At 35.7% G+C, this 27,800-nt stretch overlaps 1 protein-coding gene across 2 annotated transcripts in view; it reads right to left on the bottom strand.

The window, feature by feature from the left end:
* Window positions 1-23,887, bottom strand: part of cdh22 (cadherin 22, type 2) — a 211,094-nt gene extending 187,207 nt beyond the window's left edge. For both annotated transcript variants that reach the window (XM_015384132.1, XM_015384133.1), the window contains exon 1: window positions 23,689-23,887. The gene's annotated coding sequence lies outside the window, so the exon portion shown is untranslated. The remainder of the gene's footprint in view (window positions 1-23,688) is intronic.
* Between the last annotated feature and the right edge of the window lie 3,913 nt (window positions 23,888-27,800).

Raw genomic sequence — 27,800 nt, 5'->3', positions numbered from 1 at the left:
ATATATATATATTTACACATATGTTTCACTGATTTCAGTGACTGCTTATGAGTGAATAGCTTTAAAGATATCACAATAACTGCTTTAAAAAACTACTTCATCTCTTCGAAGGATAAAAATATGCATCATATTACTTGGGTTTTCAATAAATAAGTAAGCAGCTACCCATGGGATGCATAAAGCAAAGGAGATAAACATGCAGCCCAAGAACTTCACATCTCTCTGGGTAATTACCAACGACCTCAGGGCCTCTTTGTCTTTTGGAAATTAGTAGCACATCATGTACATACACAGCAAAACAGTCCCTATGTTCATTAGCATCCACATCTTAAAACAGAATGAGTATTGTCTTGCAGTGGAGTGACTTTACATTTTAGTTATCATCCACAATTAGTCAAGGAAGACCAGACAAGTAAAAACAAAGCTCAGGTTCTTGTAATCAAAGTAAACATTTGTTTTAGGAGAATAAACTACTAAAGAGTTGAAACTTCAGTAATAAAACAGATACTGGCAAGGAAAATAAATATGAAGAATTTATTTATTTTTTTCCCACGTACAATTTACTAGATTGTACATGGGGGAAAAAAATCAAAGTACTTCCACAACAATCAAAGTACTTCCAAATTCATAACCAGGAGGTTCACAAACTGTGTTTCCCCAGGCTCACAGCAGGTCTAAAATTGTTAAACTAGCTGTGCAATTCAAGCATCAAGGATTTTAAATGCAATACTAGCAAAAGTCTGAAGTCTTTCTTAAAGTGCAAGTCATGTCTCTGATTAATATAAACATTTTTAAATGCTTGTCCTATACTTTTCATAACACATTTGCCTTGTGGTTCTATCATGTTCAGTTTGCTGTCCGTTCAGTTTGCTGTCCAATAATTCATCCTTTTCAGCTTGTTTCCATTTGATTTGCCACATTCAACATTTATCAAATTTTTTATTTCAATCAACTTCAGCTGGTGAAAAAACTAATGTTAGTGGCCTTGCATTAGTTTGAAAACTGATAAAAAGCAGCATTTACTATATTGAAATTATGGAGATACATGCTTAAACTCTTAAACCAAGGCATACAGTACCTGTATCAGCATGGGCCTCTAAGGGCAGAGCTTTATCTTTTTTCTTCTTTTTTTTTACAGCTTAATCATGAAAAAAACCCTTTTTCTCTGAATCCTGTTTAAGAAAGAGGCTTTAAATTTTGTAAATCAAGTCAATTGTTTTTTGTTTTTTTTTACTTTAAACATAGATGGTGCCATTTCAATACCCATCAGAAATTTCTGGCTCTCTCATAATAATGCTTCACTACGCAAACAAGCTCCGCCCCGCTGCAACATGTCTGGTATATTTGAAAAATAGAGACTTTCAGTTTTCCAACAATATATAACTTTTCTTTCTCTGATGTGTCCTAGTGACATCATTTCCATGCATATCAGCAACTATAAAAAATCTAAGCAGAATTATTTGGGCAAAGACAGTGCTTTAAGCATGCAGCAGATGCAGATGGCTTGTTCATTTGTTGAAAATGATACTTTTTTTTTTTAAAACAGCTGTAGTTGTGAAATTACCCATACAGGAGGCTTTGGAGGAAATTCTGAGGGCCAGTGATGGTGAAATACAGAATTTTTTCAGACTGATGCTCAGATTTTGAGGAGGAACAGTAGCTCATAGTGGACCCAGTTTATAAGTATTTCACTTGTTTATTTCCAGCATCTTTACTTTACATACTTTAAATAAAGTTAGAGTCATGAATGAGATGGTTATTTTGTGCTGTTTCTTTTCTTGGAGTAATCCGAAAGTTCTGTCTCAGCAAACCCCCCTCCTCATGCTAACGTCCCGAGGTAGCATTATATCAACTGGACCCTGGATGACCCAACAAATGTGTTATGAGGAGCTGGATTTATGTATACCCTCTAAAACAATTTCTGAATGATAACAGTGATATTATATGATATCTTGCTATTTCTAGAGAGCTTTAGGCAACATTTGGCACATGTGCACATGACATTTGTTCCATAACATTTTTAGTGGACAGTGTGCTAGGCAGACCTGTGACCTCTGTTTTTGGCTACATTTGGCACATTTGTGCTCAACATGGCAGTCTTCTGCCAGACTGGTTGAAATGAGATGTGGAATGTAGTAAGAGTCTGGGAGTAATGAAACTTAGATAAAGTTGAGCTACGATGGTGGAGGAGGGGCTGGAGTTGGGTTGAAACAGGGTCCTCTGAATAAAGTCATACAGCACAAACACCGCCTGTGCACTAGGTAGCAGTTGCAGATCGGAGACCTTTTAAGATGAACTTTGCATGCTGATTGGCTTTCGTTGAGGTGTCGTTAAAAGCTGATTGGCTGTGTTGTAGGTGGATGTAGGCAAGCAATCAGTTTCTTGAGTTGAACTTCCGCCAAGGCTCCATTTCACTGTCACTTTCAATCTAATGGGCTGAATGGATAAAAGGAACACATGTGGTCTTGTATTTTTCTTCTTTTATTTTAACATTTACATCCATAGTGAGAGTTCTGACACCTTAATACTATTTACTAAGAACACACTACTCCTTATAACTCGACTTGAACCCATCAAAATAAACAAAAAAGGAATTACTTAATCAAAGAAAATAAGGCACTCTAATAGAATTAAAATCCCCCCAGCCCTTTCCATCCCCAACAACACTCTATTGTTCTCCCCTGCTAAAGTCTACCACCCCCACCTTTACCTGAACATGACATTTCCCAGGGGGCATTAAACTCTCTGGCCTTGTTTGATTTAGGCAGGTCTGGTGTCACTGTTCACTACAAGCCCATAGTGAACCATGAATAATGGATCTACCACGGGCCTGGGTCTTCCTGGGACTTTCAGCTGCCCTCTTCCCTCTCTACAGCTGTGACTAGAATAGTCAATATTCCATTAACAAGCAATGATTCATAAAGGTTTCCAGAGCCAGGATACAAGTAACAGAAAAACATTTTAAAGTAGCGGGTGATGAATGACTTGTCTTAATGAATCCTGATTAGAAATTTATTCATACATCAATAATCTAATATAGGATAAGGAATTTAATATAAGGAACATAGAAAATACAATATATTCCTTAAAAGGAAAATTTTCCAAGTCTTTCAATTAGATTTTTTTTTATAAGTAATTAGAAAGATTAAAACAGACAAACATTTTAAGTATTTAAATAATTTAAGACAGGGGTCTTCTGATAATAATATTCAATAGTCTGCCTTTAAGTGTGAGCATCCTCTTTCAAGAGGGCTGGAGTTTTTTAAAACAATGATAAGCTTGTAGCTGACTAACTCTGAGACTAACTAACTCTAAGACATACTTGTAGTATGTCCAGATCTTCATCTGAGTCTCCCCTAAAAGAATATCTACTTTATGCTAATATCCACTGACTCCTACGCCATGCCAAAAAGCACACAGATAGCCAAAATGATTTAAATTCATTTAATACTTGTAACCAAATATCTAATAGCATTCCAAATTTTACATTTTAAGAATAAATCCAAATTTCTAAAATTTTGTCAAACTGCCAAAATAGCACAATAGGGGTTCACTCATTTTTTTTTTTTTTCATTTAAACATTTGTAACTTTACAATTGCTTGTTGGATGGACACCAAAGTTGCTTGGATTGAGGGTGACATTTCTGATTACTTCAAAGAAATTAAAATACCATAAAAAACTGTGTAATTTGTGACTCTGACTGCAATTGACATATAATTGACATGGGAGTGTTGGCTTAGGGGTAAGAGCAGTGCGCTTGTGCTCTAAGAAAGTTGCAAGTATCCGATTTAATCTCTACAGCCTGCACTCTGGGTCCCTGAGCAAGACGCTTAACCCCACTATGCTCCATGGGAACCATACAATGGCAGCTCTCTGGTCCCCAAGGGAATGGGTTCAATACAGAGGTAAATTTCTCCAGTGTAAGAATAATAAAGTTCAATTATTATTATTATCATTATAAGGTAAAGATGATGGAAATTAAAAGAAAGCAAATAACTTACTGTACTCATAAATGGGGTCCAGGATGACTTGCTGTTTTCAGAAAAATCCACAGCTCCAAAGAAATAAACAAGCTGCAGTGTGTGCTGCACACGTAAAGCACTGTGTCGGCGAAGCAGTTCTGCTCAGATACTTTATGGTCTCTGGAACACCTATGACAATAAAATCTGAGATAAAATGGGTTTAGTCCTACAGTGCGTGGTGTACAGCAATACAGCAAGCACAACTCACTACACATGAATAGATTTCATTTAGAAAGAATCAGATGTCAGACGGGAAAACTTAAAAAAAAAACTCTCAAAATCAACCCTGAATTCAGAGTAAATAGACAGGGCCTTCATGGAGGAAGCAATGGTGATACTCTATGGACTCATTTTGATGGAGAAAAAAATATATAACCATAGAAGGGAAGAGTGTGTGACTCATGTTGTGCTGTGGTCCTTGATGCAGCTTGTTCATCTTGCCACATGTTTTCCTCTTTCTAATCCCATTTCCGGTCTGTCTACATAAATTTGTAAAAAAAAAAGGCAAAAAAAATAATCAAACTAAAAGAAAAATAAATAAAATGAAAATAAACAAGGTGAGTGGAGAGAGAGGTGGAGCAGGGATTCTACCTGCTACATTGGTGAGTTACTGTTTTTTTTTTGTTTGTTTGTTTGACCAGATTGTAACAAAACACACACTGGATGATCTCATAACATTATTTTAGAGCCATCTTGAAGATAAGGGCCCGTTTTGACACCAAGCCCGCTTTGATACCAGGTTTGGTGTCCATCCCTAATATTTGCAAGTGTATATCTCATTAGATTAGATTAGATTAGATTAGATTAGATTAGATTAGATTAGATTAGATTAGATGAGCTTTATTGATCTCACAGCGGAGAAATTCACTTGTCACATATTGTGCTTGATAGCATTGAGCGCAACATATGGACGTCAACACACTGCATCCAGATTCTTCTGATCTTAGAAGCCGAAACAATTCTGTTTACATTTAATACATTTGGCAGAGCTCTGGTGAGAGGGATTCGGAAAGATAAAAGAGTGAAACAATAAAGCACTCTTACTATGCCCTGGCTTCCTTACATACTTCTCTCCATTGTTTATTTTCCTGATTTTTGTTGCACTAGTGACATCATCAACGCTAACCCAGCGCGATGGTGTCACAAGACATGCAGGCATGGGGGAACAGAGGCCACACAGCCTGCCAGCTAGGGGTTAGAACCAGCTTTTTTTGTGCCTAAGGGAAGGGAGCCAAATGTCGGTTGTATGCTGTGTGACCATGTTTGAAAAACACACGTTAACCCTTTATTCTCAGGAGGAAAGAGCCTTTAGTGATGACCTCTGAGAGAAGAGATGGAGATATCTCGCTTAGAATGCATACTTATGCATTTAACACCAAAGGTAGAATCTTAGCTTTTTATCCATAACCTTAAAGGCTTGTTTAAACAAACATCACAATGCTTCATTATACTATAAGTTGCCTGTGGCCAGCTAATTAAACAACAATTAAGGTGGCTCAAGGTAATTCAAAGCAATGTTTACAAACCTAAGGACACTGCATAAACATTCAACAACTGTGGTGGTAGTTTTATATAAAGATTCTGTCTTGCTTACAGTGGCCGCAGTGCTTTGCACACATTAGAATAATCAAACTAGAGAACTATCTAATAAATTATTTAACTTTGATTAAAATAAAAATGCAAGACAGTCGAAACCTGGACCCAGTTTGGTGTTCAAACAGGAGCAGCATCATACCACAAAAACAAAACTGGTTTTCTTATGAATAAAGCAACCAGTGTTATCTTTCTGAAATAGCTCCATACTCAGTACTATTTAATATTTTATAGCTATGCCCACCTGACCTTGCCTAAATTAGACATCAGTGCCAGGAAACTAAGAAGAACACTATTTCACTAGAGACCTAAGGTCAAAATATAAAGTGTTAATCCTTCATTCTTAGATGGATAGAGAACCATTAAGTATGCAAAAAAAAGGTGTACTGTATACTGTAACATAGTGTATCCTGACACTGTTGTGCTTAAAAGTTTATATACCGTTTTATATACCATTTTTAAAAAAGACAGAAAAAATGTATGTCAGTAAACTAAATTTCAATTGACAAACAATAACAAATAAAAATTATAAAAAAATCAAAATCATGTAATTGATTTTGAATACATACATAAATGCATACATACGTACGTAAATACATACGTACGTACGTACGTACAACACATGCAATATATACCTACGTACAAATGCATATATTAAGGAAGCGAAAAATTCAGCCACTGAAAAGTTTAGGCTGAAAATGACAGAAAAGTGCACTTTTCGGACAAAATTTGTCATGACGTGATAGATAGCACATCTAGCACCGGGGAAAAGTTAATAAGCAAACAGCATAACAAGCAAATGAGAAACATTGTTGAGCATGTGAAGTAAAGTATTGAAGCAAGAGACCACAAGTTGTGGAGCATAATTTTTCAGTGTTGTGTGTGACAGGTTTTAAAGGAGGGGGTGTGAGTTTAAAAGCTGTACATCGGGCTCACTGCATGTTCGGGTCAGTGGCACGAAATGCCATAGAAATCCAAATGCCCCCATCAGTATTCTTTAATGATTCTGTATGACAAGAATGCAATTGATTATTTTATTAACAATTCAAAGTAGTAAAATATAAGTTTTTGCTTCAAGTTAAAGTTAAGTTAGGTCTGATAGGAAGTTAAAAGTTAGTTAAAAGTTGGGGTTCTGCTGTTAGTATACCACCATTAGTTACTTTTTAATAACAGTATAAAATCTGTGGTATGCTTAAGCTAAAAAGAGATGTGATCAACCCTTTTAAAATATGAAAAGAAATTAAGACATTTCTGACTAACTGACTGACTGACTGACTGACTGACATGGTAAATTTGTGGGACTTATTGATCAACCTCCCTACCCATTGATGTGGATGTGTTTTTCACTACTGTCATCAATAGGTGTGGATGGTAATCAGTATACGTATGATAGGATCAATTAATTATTTAAAAATAAACTAATACAGTGTATTTTTTTTTAAGTAAAAGTACAAAGGAAAAAATTCTGACTGGGTAACTGGAGGTTTGAAATCACACCTTTTTTTCTTTCTCAGAATCCTAATTAGTTGCATAAGCAACCTGGCATGGGAAGTGGAATCCCGTGAACTACAGCCTGTCATTTAAAATGTGGGCAAGACTGTATGTTTTACTGGCAAATGTCCTATCAATACAAGCTAAAACAGCTCTGAGCATAATTGCTCCGTTTATCAGTTCCATTACAGACCTTCCAGATGCATGGAGCCGTAGCAATAAATAAGTCCAGGTACTGTGAAGTTACAGTGCAATACCCCCATCTCAATTGATAGATCTCTGATAAACAGTGCATTCCTCAGAAAGTGAATTATGCTATCCATTTCAATCTATTCCACAACACAGTGTCTCCCACACCAAAGCAATTACCAAGAGAGCTGATACACTTCACTGCTAGAGCCATAATTGATGCTCCTATTATGACCATAAGCCTAAGTCTTTAAAGTTATTCATTTATTTAATTATTTATCCATTCATTAATTTATGTATTTAATCTCACTGTTCATTTTGATATACATCTGGTTATAAATAAAATGATCAATAACAAAATGAAATCCACTAAAAAAAAGTCAAACTGAATAAGTGCAATTAACAAAAAAAATTTAAAGTTAGTATTTTTAAAGAAAAATATCTAGTATTTAAGTCAAAAATATTTATTCAAGATACAAGTCATTGCCATTTTGTTTCAAAACATTAATTGTTTAAGTGCTAAGAGCCAAACTTTTTTAAGCTCAAAACAATCATGTTATCTTTATAGCGGTTCTATTGGTTTTTCAAAACACTGAATTCTAAAAAACCCATAAGCCATCAGCATTCCCGAACACCAGCTGGACAGGAAAAGAATTTATTTCTAAGTTTGACAGAATCCCTTATTTTAACTTCACTGCTGTCTTTTGGTTAATAAAAACCTCATCTTTGTTTCCTGTTTTCTCTGGAGTTTTTCCTCTCTGTGTCTTGGTCTTTAAAACTGAGGATGAATTTTGGAGACTCATACTGAATCCATTGCACTCCACAATTCTGAGAAACTTGGAACAGTTCTTACATTTGTTCCTTTAATGAATGTTTGTTTTGAAGTGACTTCTAACAATTTTTGTTAAAGAGAAATTATTAAAGTTTTTAATAAAAAATATATTTTAATTTTGCCTATTTATTTAGGACTAAAACATTGTTTATATGAGCAGACTGTCACCTCAGTAGTTCAAAGCCAAGGTTTCTATGAGCATGCAGCTTACTTTTCTGGGTCTGCCCAAGCAAGCAATCGAAGAGTTATATTTAAGAGGGTTTTTCTGGATACTCAGAAGCAATCGGCATCAAGCCAGCTCAGACAATAATGGAAACTCCAACTAAGGTAAAAAAGTAAAAAACAAGAAAAAAAAGCAAGTCCCTCCCCCTGCTAGCAAGATCCGTGGCCAATATCCCCCACCACTGCGTGTCTGATGAAGGTATCATGCTGGGTGAGTAAGCATTGATGATGCTGACTGTGCGACGGAAATCAGGGAAGTAAATAATGGAGAGAAACATGGACCAGAGTGTAGTCAGTGTTCTTTATTATTTTGCTAATTTATCCATCCGAATCCCTCTTTGCAGCGCTGCACCATGTTTATCAAAAGTAAACAGAGTTGTTTTGGTTTGTTAAATCAGAAGCTACTGGCGCGATTATTGACATCCATAAGTTGCGGTCAATGGTGTCACGTAATTTAGCGGGTCGACTCGGGTCTTGTATGTCGATCGCAGCTGAGGCGATTTTAACACGGGTCGCTTGCAAAGTCGTTTGACCAGATTACGTAGACACTTGTCACTTACAGTAGCTGTTCCCACTGCCACTAAAAGCCAAATGTCCCGGGTTTAAACAGGTTTTCGGCCATTAGGAAAGGGATATAAGAGAATGTGCAGAACAATGCTGCAGTTCTGTTTTTTTAGCCACAGGTGGCAGTATCATTAAAAAAAAACTCCGTAATGCCTCTTGAAGCCATTTGTTACATTGTGTTTGTCCTCTGTTAAATCTTGGAAACAGCCTAAATCTCAGCACTTTTATTTAACCTTTGCATTTTGTACAATAGTTTGAGTTGGGATTAATAAAGTATCTTTAAATTCTAACTAAATTTATAGAAAGAAATCTTGTTGAGGCCAGGGACTAGAACTGAACACAAGTTAATATTTCTTTACTCTGATGTCCATTAAACTTGTCATTTGTTTTCAAAAGATTTATGGTTTCCTTTTTCTGCATAGGAGGAATTATTTGTATAAGTGCAGTTTTCATTTGCTCTGGTTTGTATTTCTATCCAGATGACTTGAAAGCCTTTCCTCTTTTTGTTTCTAAATAAACCCTGGTTTTGGTTTCATGCTAAATTATCTTTGTCAATTGGCCTGCCAGTGCCAGGAGTAGATACAATGAATTTTTGTTTTTTTGTTTGTGTTGTTCAGATATGCAACATTATATTTGCATATTCAAGAATAAAACAGGAAGTGGCACAAAAAAATGATAAATTCTGACATGAGCAATGCTTTTTTCCTCAGTTTCATGCCACTGTTGCACTATTCAAAACCTAGAAAAAACAAGCCTATTCCTTATGAAGTTTTTCTGTCATTAGAAGGCAAGATAATATTGAATACTTGTGCAATATAAAGTGCTATTTTCAAATAAAAACTCTCATTTCTTGTTATGAGTAGTAAAATAGTGAAAAGAACTTGAATTGGTGCTTAGCCAGTTATAAAATATATATACATTTCACTTTTCAGAAATAATTGTAAAAAGAACAACAACCATAAAATACAACCGCTCATGCCTGTATTCTGTAGTAAAGGTCTCTTGTTGGTGGATTGAAACAGCACATGTATATGGAATACTGTTTTCTAAACTACAAGCAATATTTTTGCGTATGTATGGAATATATGGTAACTAATTTCACCTGAAAAGCATTGTTCTAATTAAGCTTCAAACAGTAAACAAAATTAAACTCACCTTTTCAGTTTGCCACATTAAACTGTTTAACAAATACTTATGCTATACTTTGACAACAGTGGAGGGTGGAGAAAAACTAAAAGTAAAACTCAAAAACAGCTTTGTAGAGGATAAGTTATGAATCTGTCATTGGTAGCAGCAAATTACAACAAGGATAGAGTAAAATGCTTATTATACTGTAAACAAAGATACTGAAATGAAAGGACATGCATGGGTAATGAAAAGACAAAAATGTCATCGGTTAATATCATTTTAGGTAAATTCAGGTTTCACTGATTTTCCAATCATAGCTCATGCTGTGATCCAAGGCAGGGCTGCGAACTGGGACGGCTTCCCAATCCCCTAGCTCAGAAGTATTGTAGTCTCTTGGGTATTATCTTACAAAGCCCATTATGCTGCTAAGAAGAAAAGGCAGACAGAGGCCTAGAAGTGTAGTAAGTCTAGCATGCACGGCTACATGCATCCATGACATCCGTCCCACATGCACGGATAGTAGTTTAATCTTTGCAAAGATGTGTATTATCAGTACAAATCCCTGTGCATGCCCGGATTACTGATATGTGTGCAGGCAGCTGTGCAACATAAAAACAGACATGACATCTTCATACCATACATTTTTCTGTGACAGATAATGCAAGCTAGGCAAATTCACCAATGTGTCAACAAAAGGCAAAAACCAGAAAACCCTTTCACTGAATAAACTACATTCAGCCGGTATAGTTATGACTTGTGTTTTTAGAGTCATGCGCCCACATCATGTCGGTATGGGGTCCAGATTTCTGTATTCAAAAAAGAAAACACATGAACTGTGTATTGCACTTAACATCTCATAACTGACATTTCACCTCATTTAGCACATTTGCAGTGTCTTTTAACATAATGTATAAAGGACAAAAGGTCTATTCATAAATAAAACTGTTATTCCAAGCTTTTATAACACTGAAATGCCATTTGAGGTTTGCCTTAATGGCTGATAAGGCATGCCATAATCATAAAATATCAATGCGCTTATGTGTTAAGGAAATCATCAACAAGCTTAACATAACCTATGATTGCATTTCAAACTTTAAACCCTGAGGCTGCATTTGAATGATAACATGCTTGAAATAAAAATCAGTGAGAAGATCATATTTTTCAATAATAGCATTGGAAATCTTGGTCTCCTTAAGTTGGATGAATTATGTTTAAAAGTGAAGCAATTTCTCTACTTAGCTGTCTAATATTTTGTTTTTGCAGCCTACCTCTGTAATGCATGTGCCTCTTTAACACCACGTTGCTGGGTTTGATTCATATAAGCCTTCTACACATGTCCAGAGTTTTTCTTAGTAGTTTGGGCGTGATTCTGCGGCAGTGTCACAACACAAAGGGCCCGGCATGTGTACTACAGCATATTCAGTAGTGCTCCATATGCTGGTTAGGCCCCAACTTTTTTCTAATCTGTTTATGAAAGTATTTTTTATTTGTCTTTATGTGGACTAGACCTAAATGACAGAAAAGTGATCAACTAATTGAGATCCAGTTCCTAGAAATGCTTTTTTATGCATTATACATAGTTTTTACTTGTGATGTTCTCAATATCTTCTTTGAAATTGCTGTAATAGCTTAAATTATTAGTTAAGATTTATCACTGTTGATTTATACAAATTTGACATTTTACAATTCTCAATAAGGGTGAGTGGGCATTCTGTTATCTCTGGTGCTTTAGAAGAAATTAAAATGATAAAACTGGTGTTTTTTTTCTAAATGGTTTCCAGCCATTAAAGGAGTAATAGAAAAGACATTCAGCAGTGAAGCATTAGTTCAAAGTTGGCAGCTAAAGAATCTTAATATTGCACCGTTATTTAATGTACCAGTGGTCATCAAACACACAAAGGGTTAACAATTCCCAATGGAATACAGAAAAAAAAAGAAACAAGGGAGCTAAAAACAGTGAATATTTCTGCATCAATTGAGTTTTAATAGAGTTAAAGTTCAGCAGAGCCAAACATAAATTAGGCTACAAGATTAAAATAAAATATGAATCTATACCCTCATAAACAAGGAGAATAACACTCACTGGAAGAATAACTGAACAGAGCTTCACAATATATTTCATCTATTTCAAAAGCTTCAACTCCAACAGCTCAGCTCAGACATTTTGCATCACCGATACTGATAGTCAGAAAAAAAGGGAGAATTAGGTAAGAATTCTGAGAAATGTCAAAGATGAAATTGGGAAAGATTAAGAGCTCAGGAGAAGGCTACCAGGCTTGTCAAAAAATAAGGAAGAGACAAGAGAGAGAAAGCAGATAAGTAAGCTCACTGTTGCTTTTATATCAAAGAACCATTAAAAAATATTTCCAAAATTCCAATTTAATAAGTTTATCTTAAAATGGCTGATAAGCTGTTTCAGAAAATTTAATTAAGATTGCCCTGAAAGAAAAATACACAAACATATCAATATTCTTTTCTATATACTATGTTTAATCTACATGTTTAACAATACTGTTATTCAGCTAACTTACAAATCATACAGTAGACTCCTGGCTAAATTACTTACAAGGCAGTAAAATGGCAAAATGTGAGTTTTACAGAAGTAACACATGGTCTGATTCCAAGAAATCCATTGCTATTGAGAGATGTCCTTTCACTTCTTGATAATAACGCATTTTATTCCATCTATTGGGCTATTATTGAATTGTGTTACATTAGGACTTATTGCAGTTCTTTTGCTTTTTTCAATTTGAAATGAAGAAAATGAGTCAGAACTTTGTATTAGTGGCTATCTATCTTGGATATGAAGCTGGGGACTTAAGTCCTCAAGTTGACAGCTTAATTGATGAACTATTGATGATAATCATCCCAGAGCAGCAATGCTTTGTGACCCTGGAGCACAGTAAGCATCTTACAAGGAGTCATAATAACAAATCATTTTCTTTAACAGATTTCATCAGGATCTTTTGACCAATGAATGTTTTACTCTACAAACTAAACAGTCCCCCCTCAAAGTGAAATTTTAAAATGTTTTTATATAAATTAACACAGCTTACATGACTGTATATATGTCTGCCTATGCTTGTGGATCTTACATGTTTGCTTGCTAGTGCTTGTATTTTGTTCAGGCAAGAGTGTAAGGCTGTTTTAAATGCTAATACTATTAAAAAGCTAAGTTAAAGCGTAGATAGTCTCCCAAGAGTCTGTAATACATTATTTAGGTAACCCATAAAACTTTAAAAGTACATCCTTTTTGGAGTCTGTTTATGAAAGGTTGTTGATGATCGTACAAGAAAACAGCTTCAGAAAGCATTTTCTAAAACCAACTAATGAACTTATACCTAAAGCTTTTAGTTTTCAAAGAATAATATTCCAGTAAAAATTCAAACGAGTGATTTCAGCAACATATATTTTAAAGTGGCATAATTTTCCTAAAGGCGAAAAAACTGTCTCTAGCTCCATTAGTTGACTATCATGAAACACAATTATTTAGAAATCCCATCTCCATCTGTCAATGTGAGGTACATAACATATCAGACTTGGAAAACAACTTGGTTTCCCTCAGAAGGAGTCCCTAAAAGGGCTGTAATAAGTGTTATTACTTTGCCTGAAGGAAATCATATCGATGCAGTCTGCAAACACATTTCTTAAAACTCCCACTTACCACACACCTCTTGCTCTTTTTCAGTTTGGATATGACAGAACTGTCAGATTTTATCAAGTATAATCTTTTTTAATGGATGTCCTATCTCGGTTGAACTACCCTACTTAACTATTTTCCGAGCAAGTGGTCACAAATAGTTGCCATGGAAGCTCATGCTTGTTTTGTATATGTGGGAGGCTAAATGTAGAAAATACATATGTAAACAATGTAAAATATCTCTAAGGGCTACAACAATTATGCTCTAAATGTCACGATGAGGCCCTGCGACAGACTGGGGACCTGTACCCTGCCGCCCCACCTATAGACCATTGGAGATAGGCACCGACACCTCCATGATCCTGACAGAATAAGCAAGGAAGGAAGGAAGGAAGGAAGGAAGGAAGGAAGGAAGGGCAACAGAGAGACTTAAAGACTTACTTAGAGGGTAATGCCTTATGTAAAACAATAATGGTTATAGAGGTGCAAAGTTAAACAGCAATATCAGGTCAGTTGATTTATTGTTTTTTGTGTTTGTTTATTTTTTGTTATTTAGATATCTTATGACAGCAAAAATAAAAATGTCAGGTGACACTGAATGCTTTGTTAATGGCATCGGCATTCAAAGTGGAGAAAAAAAGAGGAAATACTGCCTTTTAGGATTACTCAAAAAAATTAAGGGGGCAACTCAACAAGCCTCCAACTCAGTCAAACTTGTCCAGTAAAGAACCCACAGTGATGTAAATCAATTTCTCCTGCTGTTGTGCAAATCGAACAGACAACAGGTGGGAATGGGAGGCAATTAGCAAGACAACCCCAATAAAGCAGTGGTTCTGCAGGTGGTGACCACAGACAACCTTTCCATTCTAATACATTCTGGCTAATGTTTTGGTCAGTTTTGTAGGTTTTAGAAGGAGCATGAGTTAGTTAAGTTTCAGCCTGCGAGGCCCTGACTACCTTTAAGTCAAAGCTTAAAATATTCCTTCTTCTTAAATCCTATAGTTAGAGTAGATAAGGTTATTTGGCACTATCAGTGTAGTTATGTACAATGCAGAATCATATTTCTTTGGAACACTCTGCAATCCTCCATATGCTAGTCAGAGGTACCCTAACCAGCAGATAATGGAATGAAATCCTCAGACCATTGTGGGTTGGGGCTGTGGATCCTGGGTTCCTTTTGATGCATGAAAACGCTAAGCCTCAAACTGTACACCTGAATTATGTCAGCAGTCCCTTTATGATGGAGGCATAGCTGCTGTGCAATGCCCTGCCAAGTCATATGCCTGAATTCAATTGAGCAGATCTTAGACATTATGTCTTGTTCCCCTCACCAACAAAACATTCCATCACGGCCTGTTGAGGAGTGGACTAATGCTTTCAATCCAGGTGTACAAGAAGATCCATCAGGAGAACATCTGCCACTTCATCAAGAGACATCAAGAGACATCAAGAGACATCAAGAGACTTTTTATTGCCATACAGTGAGGATGGACTTTATTGGTCTCACTTTCGAGAAATTTATTTCTGCATTTAACCAATCCCCCTGGGGAGCAGTGGGCGGCCACTGTGCGGCGCCCGGGGAGCAGTGTGGGGTTAAGGGTCTTGCTCGCGAACCCCGAGTGGAGGGTGAGGGGATTGAACCAGGCCAACACTCTCCCATAATAGGTCTTGGAGATAAGCCTCTCATATCTGTTCAAGACATTATTTAATGCAAATAAAATAGAACAGGGGTGGCTAACACGGGCTATCAAGCCACAACATGCGGCTCTTCTCTCCGTCCTCTGTGGAGTGAGGGACATTGACTGATCTGGCAAGGTTTTTTATGTTAATGTATTTTATGGAGTATTTCATTTGAAAAATCTTTTGTTAAAAAAAAATATAAATTTTCTTCTTCAATTTCACTTCTTTCCAGCAGAGACACTTCAAACACATTTCGATTTATTTAACTCTGTTGCAGTTATAGCAACCTAAGAACTAATAACCTAGTTAAACCAAAAAGTGCTATCACCTCATGATGATACAACTCATGTTTGCTTGAGGGCAGAGCACATATGTCCCAAAACTCAAAACATAAACAGCTTTTTGTTGAAGCTTGTTCACAAAACAGAGATGTAGATTTGTCTCCTGCATTTATGAATAAAACATATTTATCATTTAATGAAGTAACCACAGGTCAACATCCTACATTGTACTCAAATGAGAGCAGCTGAATGATAACCCCAGAGCTTTGATGAGTCTTCAACTGCACAAGGAAATGGGGGTCTGACTCCGAAAGCTAGAAATAGCACATCCAAGGAGAAACGGACGCTGCAAAAAGACTTATGACATATTTTTATATAAAAGGTAAGATAAGGGGTTCTGCTAGCCATTTGCGGGCCCTGAGCATAAACACCTTGGTGGCGACCCCCACCAGAAAATGAACAATAATACAATATATGTCAGTTCGGTTCTCTTTATTTACAATATAAATTCTCAATATCAATGTTTTGAACACATCTGTAAGAGGAAAAAGAAAGAAAAAAAATATAACAAATTTTGCACCAACAATGATGCATAGTTCCACATCAGATAACTTTGCTTACCTATCCTTATCCTTAGGTTTGTGTGACATGACAACATTAAATAATGAAGGATTATTATGTGCAGGTGGTCTGCCAAAGTAAGGAGATTATTTAGGTGGCATTCTATAAAATGCAGTTCTATGTTGATCCACCAATGCACCTCATGAATTACGTAGGTAACCTAACCCGGACCAATCATAGCAAATATTGGATAGTGACACACTTCCTTACCTGCCTTCTTGTTTGTGTGTGTAGCAGTAGCCGTATGGAAAGCCATGGCTGAAATGCAGATCTGCTCTTGGTTTTGCCACAGCCTGTCATATAGTATTTGCTCATTTATCCAAAGCCTTAACTGCTAACTCCTACTGAGGGTTAGAGTGAGCCAAAACTCATCTTAACCCAGACCACAGGCTACAGAGAAGGAAAATTATCTTTGGTAGGTTGCCAGTTTACTCTATGATAGATGTATACAGACATCACCACTAATATTTATGCCAGTCTGGTCTGTTTAGTCAGCATAAAAAGAAAAAATGTATATTAATTTTAACAAAGTGGAAAACTCTCACATTTTTGCTGTATGAATTCTAACTGTAAGCAAATATCTGATTTCCCCTTCATAAAATCGAGATGTGTTTCCAGTTATACAACTTTTATATCTCTTTGTTAAAATAATTCCTTCTTCCAAGTGAACCATGTAACTCCTTAAAATAACCATTTGCAATTAAAATTCTTATTATCTAATTAACAAGCAATTTAAACTACAAAGCTCCTTTCAGTTAAGGCTGTACCTTAATCTAAGTCTTTTATAGTGACAACACATCATACATTTTGTCTTCAACACACTTATCAATGAGTATCTTTAGTCAAAAAAGGGGAGCTTTAATCTGCTTGCAAATACTCAGAAATGAGACAAAAGCTTAAAAAACCCTGACGTTTTCCGTCAAACTGAATGAAACTCCTATATACTGATATCACAACCACTTGCTGAGCAGAGCATGAATTGCACTAGTAGTGAGTGTAAACTGTTTGACTATTAAAATGGTCCCAGCGCCTGCACTCACTGGTTTGTATGTATAAATCTGAGAAGAGCAAACAAAAAATTACAAGAGCTCACTGCTTTCTGCATCACTTCAAATCTTTTGGATAGTTTAATCTCAGCTAAAAACCATGGTGTTTGCATGTGGCTTTGTGTTCATGCTTTTATAAAAGTCTATATATGAACTCACTAACTGCATTAATGTGTCTTAATTCATATAAAATATATCAAACTCAAAACATGGATGACTCTCCCTTCCTTGGCAGCCTTCATTTTTCTAAATCTGACACTGATGCAGAAATACACCATCACTCTGCCATTGGGGTTATGCCCGACTTAGAGGAAGAGTCTTTGTGAACCGTGACACAGAGGTGAAAAACTGCCTGTTTATAAAGCAGTTGCTCTTCTTACTCCACTGCAGGAGGCACAGATATAGACTGGCAGGGGAAGCATGGATGTAGATTCTGTACACCTCGATCACATCATCACAGATAAAAAAAATAAATCCTGTCTCTAGGAGAACAAGTATTTTAAAAGAACTTGCTGTGAAATACCTTCTAAAGCCTATTCACAGTTAACTATTCACAAGTTATTATGACTTATATCACTTAACTTCATTCAAAATTCAATGATTTTCTATTTGGAACAAATCCGCAGTTGAAACTGTATTTCATTTAGCCAGAAATCTATGCACAAGTGTGCTCCATTGGCTTGAAATGGCTGCAGAGAATGTTCACATAACAGATTTTCCTCTGTCAAAAGGACAGATGGACTCTGCAGCTGCCTGTATGTTGTGTTCTTTGTCTCCTCTTGTTGCTTACTTCTTTCCTATTCTTTCCAGATTCAGAACTTTTACAGAAGCACACTTGTAGGGTATAAGAAGGGTGTACTCTGACAGACTTTTGGACTGTTTCCAAATACAAAAAAATAAATAAAAAATACACAAAAGACAATTAGGGCATCCAATTGACACTCCATATCCACTGAAGAAAAAGAATATTTCCTGGTAGTGAACCATGTATAGAGTTTTTTTTTTTTGTTGTTTCAGAAAAATGTGAATTAAACAAAGAATAGTAAATGTTATTTTTTACAAAGAAAATACAAATAATGTACAAAAAAAATGCAATTATAATTTATAATTATTATAAAAAATAATTATAATTCATATCTTTTTAACTTTTTTTATTTTCTTAAACGTATCACGTTTTAACCTAAAACTGGAAACTAAGTTGGGGATCTATTTTGGGATAGATCAATACAGAATAATAGAATCTCTAAGAGGTAGCAAACGTTTACAACACTTAACAAATAAAAGCCTGAACATGTGAAGTACCCCTCTCATCTGATTACAAATATGAAGTCCGCCATGTTATTTGATTTCCAATGTAATTAGAGCCATTTGTGTGACATCAGTAAACAAGCAGCATTATAAAGACTCCAGATTGGAGAGGTTTAAAGCAGCATTAGATTTTAAAACAGCGCAGCAAGCAATAAACGTCTCATGGAACACTTGATCCATAATCCAAATATGGAAAACACAGTAAAACAAACACAAACATGCCACAACAATACTGTCTACTGCCAAGGAGAAGATCTGAGAAACAACCAAAAGGCTTATGCTAACTTTTAGAGAGCTGAAGAGATCCACAGGTGGGAACAACTGCTTACAGGAAAACTACTGGTTACACACTCATCAAGACTTGACTTTAGGGAATTTAAGGAAGATGAGAGGCATTGTTTACAGAAATAATGAAGTGTTCAGTTTACCACAAAGCCTGTATGAAACAAAGCAAAACTGTGAATGAGGGTGTTCCAGTCAGATGAGACTGGAAGTGAAATATTGGAGCAACTTGCAAAGAGTATATGCAATGGAAAACTAGCATTATACATAGCACTGAATATATACAAAATACAAAATTGATAAATACATCAAGAAATACAACCAATGTTGCAAAAAAGTAGTATACATCAGGTTCAATTATTGCCTTGTAAAGTCCAGACATAAATCCCCCTGAAAACTATTTGTAGGAGTTAAAAAAATATGTTCACATAAACCTCCATAGCTTCAGCTATTTCGCAAACAATATGTATAATTCAATATCTTTAAATGTCTGAGAGAAACATCCACCAATACATGTATGTCAATAGCTGCTGCAATAGTTACTTTAACAAACTGTTGACTCTAGTGGTCAATAAAAAAAAAAAATTACAACACTATACTTTAACTATTTGTTAATTGAAAAGTCCATCCTTGCATCCTCTCCTCCTGCATTAAAATTTTGCAATCTTCAAACAGCACCATAAAAGGAATATCTAAAAATGTTTTTAATCCAAAACGAAAGCCTGAAAAAAACATACATAAACTTGCATCTTCCTGAACAAAGCCACTGATGATTGTTTGATCAAAGTGTTGCCTGTAACCCTCACCTTGCAATAAGCACAAACAGGCCTGGAAAAATCAACCATGGATCCTGTCCACCCCCCGCAGCTCTCCCCCTCCTCCCTCCTGGTGATTCTATCATAGAGCTCTGGCACTAATACGGTTGATGCAGTTTCTGCCCTTAGGTGGTAATAAAGTGACTATAAGGGCTGACCATTTCTGACCGCCAACATGACAGCATGTGTGAGGTTTGAGGAGTGTGACCGTGAAAATGTGTGTTTATAGGTGTGTGTGTGAGATAAAGAGGAAGGGAGAGTGTATGATAAGCATGAGAATGAACTGGTAGCCTCACCACAAATCCAGATCAATTAGTTGGCCTAATCGCTCCCCTCGTGGTTAGCCATAAAAGTCCTCTGGTCTGCCCCCTCACATTTCATCTTTACTGCCACATCTCTGTAATCTATCACCCCTCTTTTTCTTTCCAGCTTGTGTCATTTCATCTCTCTTTTCTTCTGCTCTGCCGCATCAGTCCAAGTCATCTCTCCTTTAACACTACATTTATGCGCCAGCTTGGTAAACGGTAATCAATGTCTCACAACAGTGCACTGTTTCATCTAAACGATTTCTCATGGAGGCTGCATGCGAGTGTGTATATGTGTATGACAAGGAGAGAAGGAAAAGAAGGAAAGGTGGAAAGAAAAAACAACAAAAGGTGAAAAAATATGTTTTACAGTGTGCTCACAAAGGCTTTTTTTATGCATGTAAGCTTTTATTTTGTTGTTGTATTTCTTTATGTGAGGTGATAAAAATGTGTGAAAATAATGCTTGCCTGGATTGGCACCAACTCCAGAAACCCACAGTAATGCGTTTGCTTTTGGTACATAAATCACAATCAGCCCAGTCTGCCATCTGGGTTACTGCTACATGGCCCTTGTAATGTACATGCTAGTTAGTCCACTAGATGAATAAATGAAGAGGGTAGGATGCAAAATAGATTCATGTGTGAAATGGACAGAAAGATGGGGTAAAGAATGACTATTTATTTCAGGGAAGCTGGTCATTTCAGAATCAGCTATCAGTTCAAAGTTATGTTCATTTTCTTTGTGGGCAATCATCCAACAAGCAAATCACTGACAGGTCATGTGAATATAAGTGATTATCCTGCAACAATGAAATGTTCTGCTTAGCAATCTTGAGTCATTAAGTGGATGTTACATGACCACCCTCTTACTGTTTTTTGCAGACATAGCATTTTCAGCAGTAAGGCCTCACAAATATAGAAAAAATAAAGCTGTTCCAAAACTAAAAAAAAACAAAAAAACTGTTAAATGTGACGAAAGAAGTTGAATCAATGGACTACCCACTACCGCTATGACGTTACACCTCACAAGGTAGTTTGTGTTATTATAGTGGACAGTGTAGGACTGAATGATAAATATTTAAAGAGCTATAAAATGGAAGGCTCAGATTCCAAAGCCATTATTCATAAAGGTTCAATTTAATGGTTAGGTTGACAAAATTACAAATAAAAAACTGGACTAAAATCTACCAGTGCATGCCTGAAATGTTTCGGAATGGTCGAGCTATATGGCTTGCAATCATTAACTTTTTATAGGGAATACAGCTCACTACCTTGGGTGAAATTCAATCAGGGGGCAGCAGGATGACTCGAAATTAAATAAATGAATTATTTCATATTTGAATATTAAATCAACAGTGAGTGGATATATTATAGTATAGTATAGTATAGTATAATATAGTATAGTATAGTATAGTATAGTATAGTATAGTATAGTATAGTATAGTATAGTATAGTATAGTATAGTATAGTATAGTATAGTATAGNATAGTATAGTATAGTATAGTATAGTATAGTATAGTATAGTATAGTATAGTATAGTATAGTATAGTATAGTATAGTATAGTATAGTATAGTATAGTATTGGTCAACAGCTTGAGATTATGATGAAGTTTGTTGCTTAGTCAGAGACTCTTTTTCAGCAATAAATTAAAGGTGTATTTCACTGTGTATAAGGAATTTTCTCTGCATGTGATAATGTCTTAAAAATTTAAAAATCTGTAAAATTGCAACATTTGAAATATAATGTTATACTTTTTGGATTTAGGAAACCTTCATTTTGCTTGCCCTTTTACAATCAGTCATAAATTATTCAAACATTCTTAGAACAAACATGAAGCCCTGAATCAAAGGAAAGATGTAAAATGTAAAAAATATATATTTTTGACTGTCCTTTGAAATATGTTGAATATATGAGGGCAAATCTGTTTTAATGTATATAATGTAACCTCATCGTTTATTTGTTATCCAGATGTATTAAGGTGCATCATCTTTATCCTTATTTCCTCTCTCCTTGACGGATGCCAGGCATGCATCTCTTTGGGAAATTAAAGGCACTGATTGGCTGCTAAGGTAACATGCATTTTTCTCACTTTTAAAACACAGCAATTAGCTCAGAACAAGTGGTAAACTGAGACATTTGTGAGGTCTCATAAACAGAGCCAGGCTACTCGCTGACAGTCCGTGAATCCCCAGAGATAGTCAACAGTGGGGACACACTTAAGGAGTGAAAAGTTAAGCATTTCTAGCCTCAGCCAAGGTCACTTAGTAATATCCAAGCTCATAGCGTATTGTAATTCCACAGTGGCAAGTTCAGTGTAAGAACAGAAACACACTCACGCAGCTTTGGGGTACTGATTATATTTCCTGCAGAATGCAAAAAGATGTTTTCCTTCCCACAGAGCAAATATTAACCTCAGATGGAAAGGATTTGCCTTTTCATCTCGTTTCAAAAATGCAGCGAGAGGGGACATTGATTTGTATTTCTTTCAACTCAACATCAGAATTCAAATCTTTCACTAGCAAATATTTAAAGGAGCTTAACAAACAAGGCCAAATTATTCTGAAAAATCCATACATTCATCTAAAAAAAATAAAATAAAAAAAATAAAACACAACTTACACAAAGGAATATTTTCAAAATGAGAAGCAATATTGTAAAACACTTAGATTTTTGTGAACCAAGAAAAAAAAGACATAACTACTGCTCCTGGTGATCTGATTTGTGAATATCCATTAGTCCTCCTAGAGTAAATGAGTGGTAGGTAATTTGAATAAAACGGGGAATGGGTTAGAAAAATTAATTTTTAGCCACTGTTGTGTTACAAAAAATTTATATCTCATCTATGACGGTAAATAATTAAAATACTTAATTACTGTTGAAACGCAAGTGCTTTTATGTTAGGATATATTTAACTGCACGGCCTCAGAGTAAAGTGGCAAACATCCAACTTCCCCAAACGCATCCTGTTGGCGCATCAAGTGGCTGCAGTCTTTAGAAACCAGCTTTATAGAGCAGGAGGCGCTTCTCTTCATTTTTCAACAAATTCCCTCGAAATATATACAAGAAAGTACTATTTATTGTTTTATTTTTTGTTTAATCCGATCTGTATAGAAAGGCAGCGCATATGCTGATCAATCCAAATGACACTTTAGCGACTATTTATTATGGAGGCTAAAATATGAGGTGAACAAAAATATTTGCATCTGGATCCAACTGCGAAAATATGCTGATTAAAAGAGGTCTTCCGCACCTACAGAGCTTATGAATGAACTCGACGGGGTAAAAAAAATCATAACAGGGAGGATAAGTCATCGTATTGCATTTCCTGTTTTAGTACAAGAGGTCATTTATCGCTTAAATTATGCGCAGCGCTCATTACAGACAGGACTAACCAAACGTTAAATGAGTTACAAGTGGCAACAAGTTAGCGGCTGGCGCTCCTTAAATAAAGATAATAAAGACTGGAAATGATGCAAATGCTTTCATGCCTCCACTATAAATATAAGCAAAATCACAGAAATGGAATATTATCTTTTTCTTTTTTTCCGAAATATGTATGTTTTCTTTTTTTTTTTTCCTTTTCTTTTTTTTATTACTAAGCCTATATTCCAAGATACCAACGCGCTGTGAACTTTATCGTTTAATTCCAGCATCCTAAAACTCTTACCTTTGTTAGGTGGAATAGAGGAGAACAAACCCTGGGCGCAGTGACACTCTGCAGCGGGACGGGAGTGATGTTAACTTCTCGCTCCTCCCAGGCATCCAACCCTATGCGACTTCCTGGGAGATCAGGGGAATCAGAGGGACAGGCAGTTCTGTGCGCGCTGTCTGCCACCGCGCAGCTCATCTGGAGCCTCCGCTCCTAGAAGCGCAGGGTAAGATAGGGAACAGAGGGAAAGACCTGCTGCTGTCTGCACGACGCGGCGCGGAAAGCCCCTGGTGGCAGTGAAAGGAAGCAACACTTAATGTTGACGGGAGGGAAGGAAACGGTGGGGAGAAGAGGGGCATCACATGAAAAAATACCAAAAAATAAATAAATAAACTAAAAAAAAAAATCTGTTAAGATTGCAATGTTTGACAAACCACTGAAACAACAAAACAACTCTGATAATTTTGCTTTAATTACTGTAAATCTTGTGTAACATAACCAACAATTATTTTCTTGCATATTGCAATAACAAAGGGTGGCTGCATCAAGTAGGGTATCACTTGTTAAAAGTTCATCTTAAAAAGATGTTACTGATTTATAAGAGTGAGCATTGTTTTTATTTGATAAGATAAATTATAGCTAAATTTATATTACCTCCAATACTGTACTACATAAAAACAATGGTTCATTTGAAATCTAAACTTAGGTTTATTGGTTAGACGTAAAGGGTGTGTGTGTGCATGTGTGTGTTTGTGGAGTTGAGACATTCTGTTGGGGACAAGGGGACTGGGAGAGGCTAAGAGAGGCTAAGACAGAGACAGGGGAGCCCTGCTACAGATTACACACCATCACACAGAGTCTCTTAAGCTCAGTCAGCGAGGTTAGGAAGGTTAGGAAGCTGATGTACCAACAAAGATTTAAAAGCTAGTAGCCATAAGCTGAACACAGACAGGTGAAAATAGAAGAACGGGGATTTAGAGAAAAAAAAAATGGCAGAGAAGGGTAAAAATAAATGTTCTCATCTGAAACCCATATAACAACCACATTTTTTTCAGGTGCCAGTCCAATAAACATTTGAAACAATGTCATTTCATCCTGCTTACCTGTGATCGAGTTGCAAAGGTAATGGGTTTTGTTTTGAAATTCAAACATTGCACCTACCAGAAACATTTTTAAACATGATTTGGCATTTTCAAATCAGCAGGACACTTCCAGAAAACTTTCAAAGGCAAATACCCAGAAGGCAAGCTGATCAAAATCAAAACCCCTCAGCTAAATCCCTTCTGTGTAGAAGAGCAAATGCTTTACTCCACGCTTCACACCCGTTTCCTAACACTCAGTTCAGCCAACAACAGAACAAGGTAATTTCAGATCTTTGTATCCAGGATGCTGTGGTTCAGTCATGATCCATAAAAGTAAATGTTGACAGACCAGTTAATTAGGAACTTTGTTTTTCTGGCTCAGTTCTTTCCTCATCATGACACACCAGAAAGGCAGCACATTACTGCAGCCATTGCCTTAATGCATCTATACATCTCTCTCTCCATCTGTCAGCAATAGTAAGTTACTTGTTTTACAAGTGATCACTTGTATTTTCTGTTTGTTTTGTTGTGTTTTGTTTAGTGACATGATTATTTGTTAAAAATAACAAATGCTTTTTCTCAAATGTATGACTAAAATTTAGTTTCCCAGACCTTTAACGTTTGTATCTGAACTCTACTTTCTAATGATGAGTAGCTTGTTTTCAAATCATAATGTTTGGAAAAGGTTAACATTGATTTAAGAAGAAGTTACAAAAGAAAACATTAATAAACATTTTTGCAAGGTAATGATATTTTTCCTTGATCCTAAGTGTTCACTATTTGTCTCGGTGTTCTTGCCATCCCAGGCCATTTTACATCGCCAGCTCTGGGGGTGGAAGTGCTGACTAAGGTTTCGGTCTCTTGAATTTAAAATTTTTCTTTAGCAGCAAGGTGTTGAAGCACTGTCTGTGCCTATTGCTCAAGCCTGTAATGGGATCTGTAGGCCTGCAGCTACAAACATAAATATCTGTAAAAATCGTACTTGAAGGTATGACCAACAAATCAATAGATGTCAATGAGACAGAGAGGGTGAGCAGAAAAAGTGTTTGGGGTTGTTTTGAATAAGACACATGTCAACAGGTGTTAAACATCATGTTAATCTCCTTTGTAAAGATGTGGAAGTCTAAGTTCACATTGGATAGTTTTAGCATATGCTTACTGTACAGAAATGTTTAGTTCCCACTTGTATTATAAAATATAACTGCAATACTCACATTTTGAAAAGCATCTCTTTATGTCTACACACAATAGTAAAATAAACATATAAGTTTCATTTTTTTCCTGGTTTAACATATTTTATTCTCTTTTGTTAATGAGCAAATTGATTTAACCTTTCAGTTTAAAGTTCAAGAACTGCAGAGAAAAAAAAAAGTTTAGAGAAGCTGTCATTTTCAGTAAAAAGCTTATTTAAATCTTGTTTGGATATAAACCTAAATAGCATTATCTGAATTAAGTAGTCAGCTTTCAAATGAAAAACTGGAAGTTTAAAAAAATGTTAAAGAATAACATACAACATTTGCCATGTATTTCAATGTTTGCATTAAGCTAAATGCATGTTTTGCTTTGGACTAAATCTCAGTTATGATGCATAATTTCCCATTAAAAATAAACTAAATAAAAAATCTGCCCAAATAACTTTAGAACTTAGGAAAACTGTCTGGATTTAATGGGATAGAATACGTGATTTATCCCCCAATGTAGTGGTCTTATTGAAATATTTTGATTAAACTTAATATAAACACCCCCTCTCATTTGCAAATCAGCTGTGTGGAAGATTTCACTTAGCTTCTTACATCGTTTTTGCATAAAAACAATGTATGGTGCTCCAAAAAGAAAAATGTTCCCATGCATTTTATAGAAATTAGTAGCAGATGTTGCCCTGGAGGCACCGTCTTTGTTTTTGGTAGCTCTAGATGTGACATTATTTAGGTTACAATGGTTGAGACAGAATACAGTATTTGGAATTTATGTTGTTTGGCACTGATAGTCTCTACAGAGAAAAGAATAGCTTTTGTATGTTTCAAAGGGCTGATTTTGAAGACAATTTTTGTGTTTCAACCTGGAAAACAGAGCTGTTCCAAATTCAGCACCACTAAAAACTCAGTTTCATAAAAGGGGCTTCAAAACTGATCCAGCAGCACCTTGGAAGGTTAGTCATTTTCCTACAGGGAAGACTGGTTTCAAAGCATATTCCATAGCAGCCAGCCCCCACCATTCTCACCCTGCGAGACAATTCTTCATTTCATCAAAAGAATTAAAAGGAGTGCTGCTTTAAAACAGATCTTATATCAGCACCTTGGGCATGTTCCCACCTTTTCAGAAATGAAAAAACTGATTCTGTATGAGCATCATGGACCGAATAAGGTATTCATAAAGCTTGATTCAACAAACAGATTTTACTTATTTAGAAAGCACAGTGCTGTAAGAAATGACAGTCATTCTTTTATTCTCTCCATTGTGGTTCCCCCAGCATTGCCAGTGTGTGAGGAAAAAAAAAAAGTTTTAAAGCAATTTTCTGAAACTAACAACATGCATTTCCACTCTTAAAGAAATGTCTCTGGAAAAATGATTGAATTGGTAAAACCTCAGTAAGACCTCACATGTTACTTGAGGGTGAAGTATATAATAATGTTAATGTAAAACCTTAGTTAGGATCTAAGGAGATGAACCCAGTGGTTGCAATTAAGCTGCAATAGAATGCAAAAGTATTAATGTCCCTAGAAATCATAATTTTCAATGGATTTTGAAAAACGAACGTGACTTTTGGAAATTATTTTACAAGAAAGAATGTAAAACATGTTACATAGGTGCATACATATTTTTATGCCTCTTGAATCAACTGGGTAACACATGCTGGAAGTTCAGGTGGCAGACTTTGAGATCTAAAAAACAATGAAACATTTTTATTGTAGGTTTACAGTACATGTATTTTAAGACCATGCGTGTTCACCTGAAAAAAAAAAAAAAAAAAAAAAAAAAAAATATATATATATATATATATATATATATATATATATATATATATATATATATATATATATTGTTGAT

The sequence above is a fragment of the Cyprinodon variegatus genome, unplaced genomic scaffold (assembly GCF_000732505.1).
Source record: "Cyprinodon variegatus isolate N-32 unplaced genomic scaffold, C_variegatus-1.0 Scaffold305, whole genome shotgun sequence".
NCBI classification, from domain to species: Eukaryota; Metazoa; Chordata; class Actinopteri; order Cyprinodontiformes; family Cyprinodontidae; genus Cyprinodon; species Cyprinodon variegatus.
The sequence above is the reverse complement of the archived record's forward strand: the minus strand, read 5'-3'. Positions and strand labels throughout refer to the sequence as shown.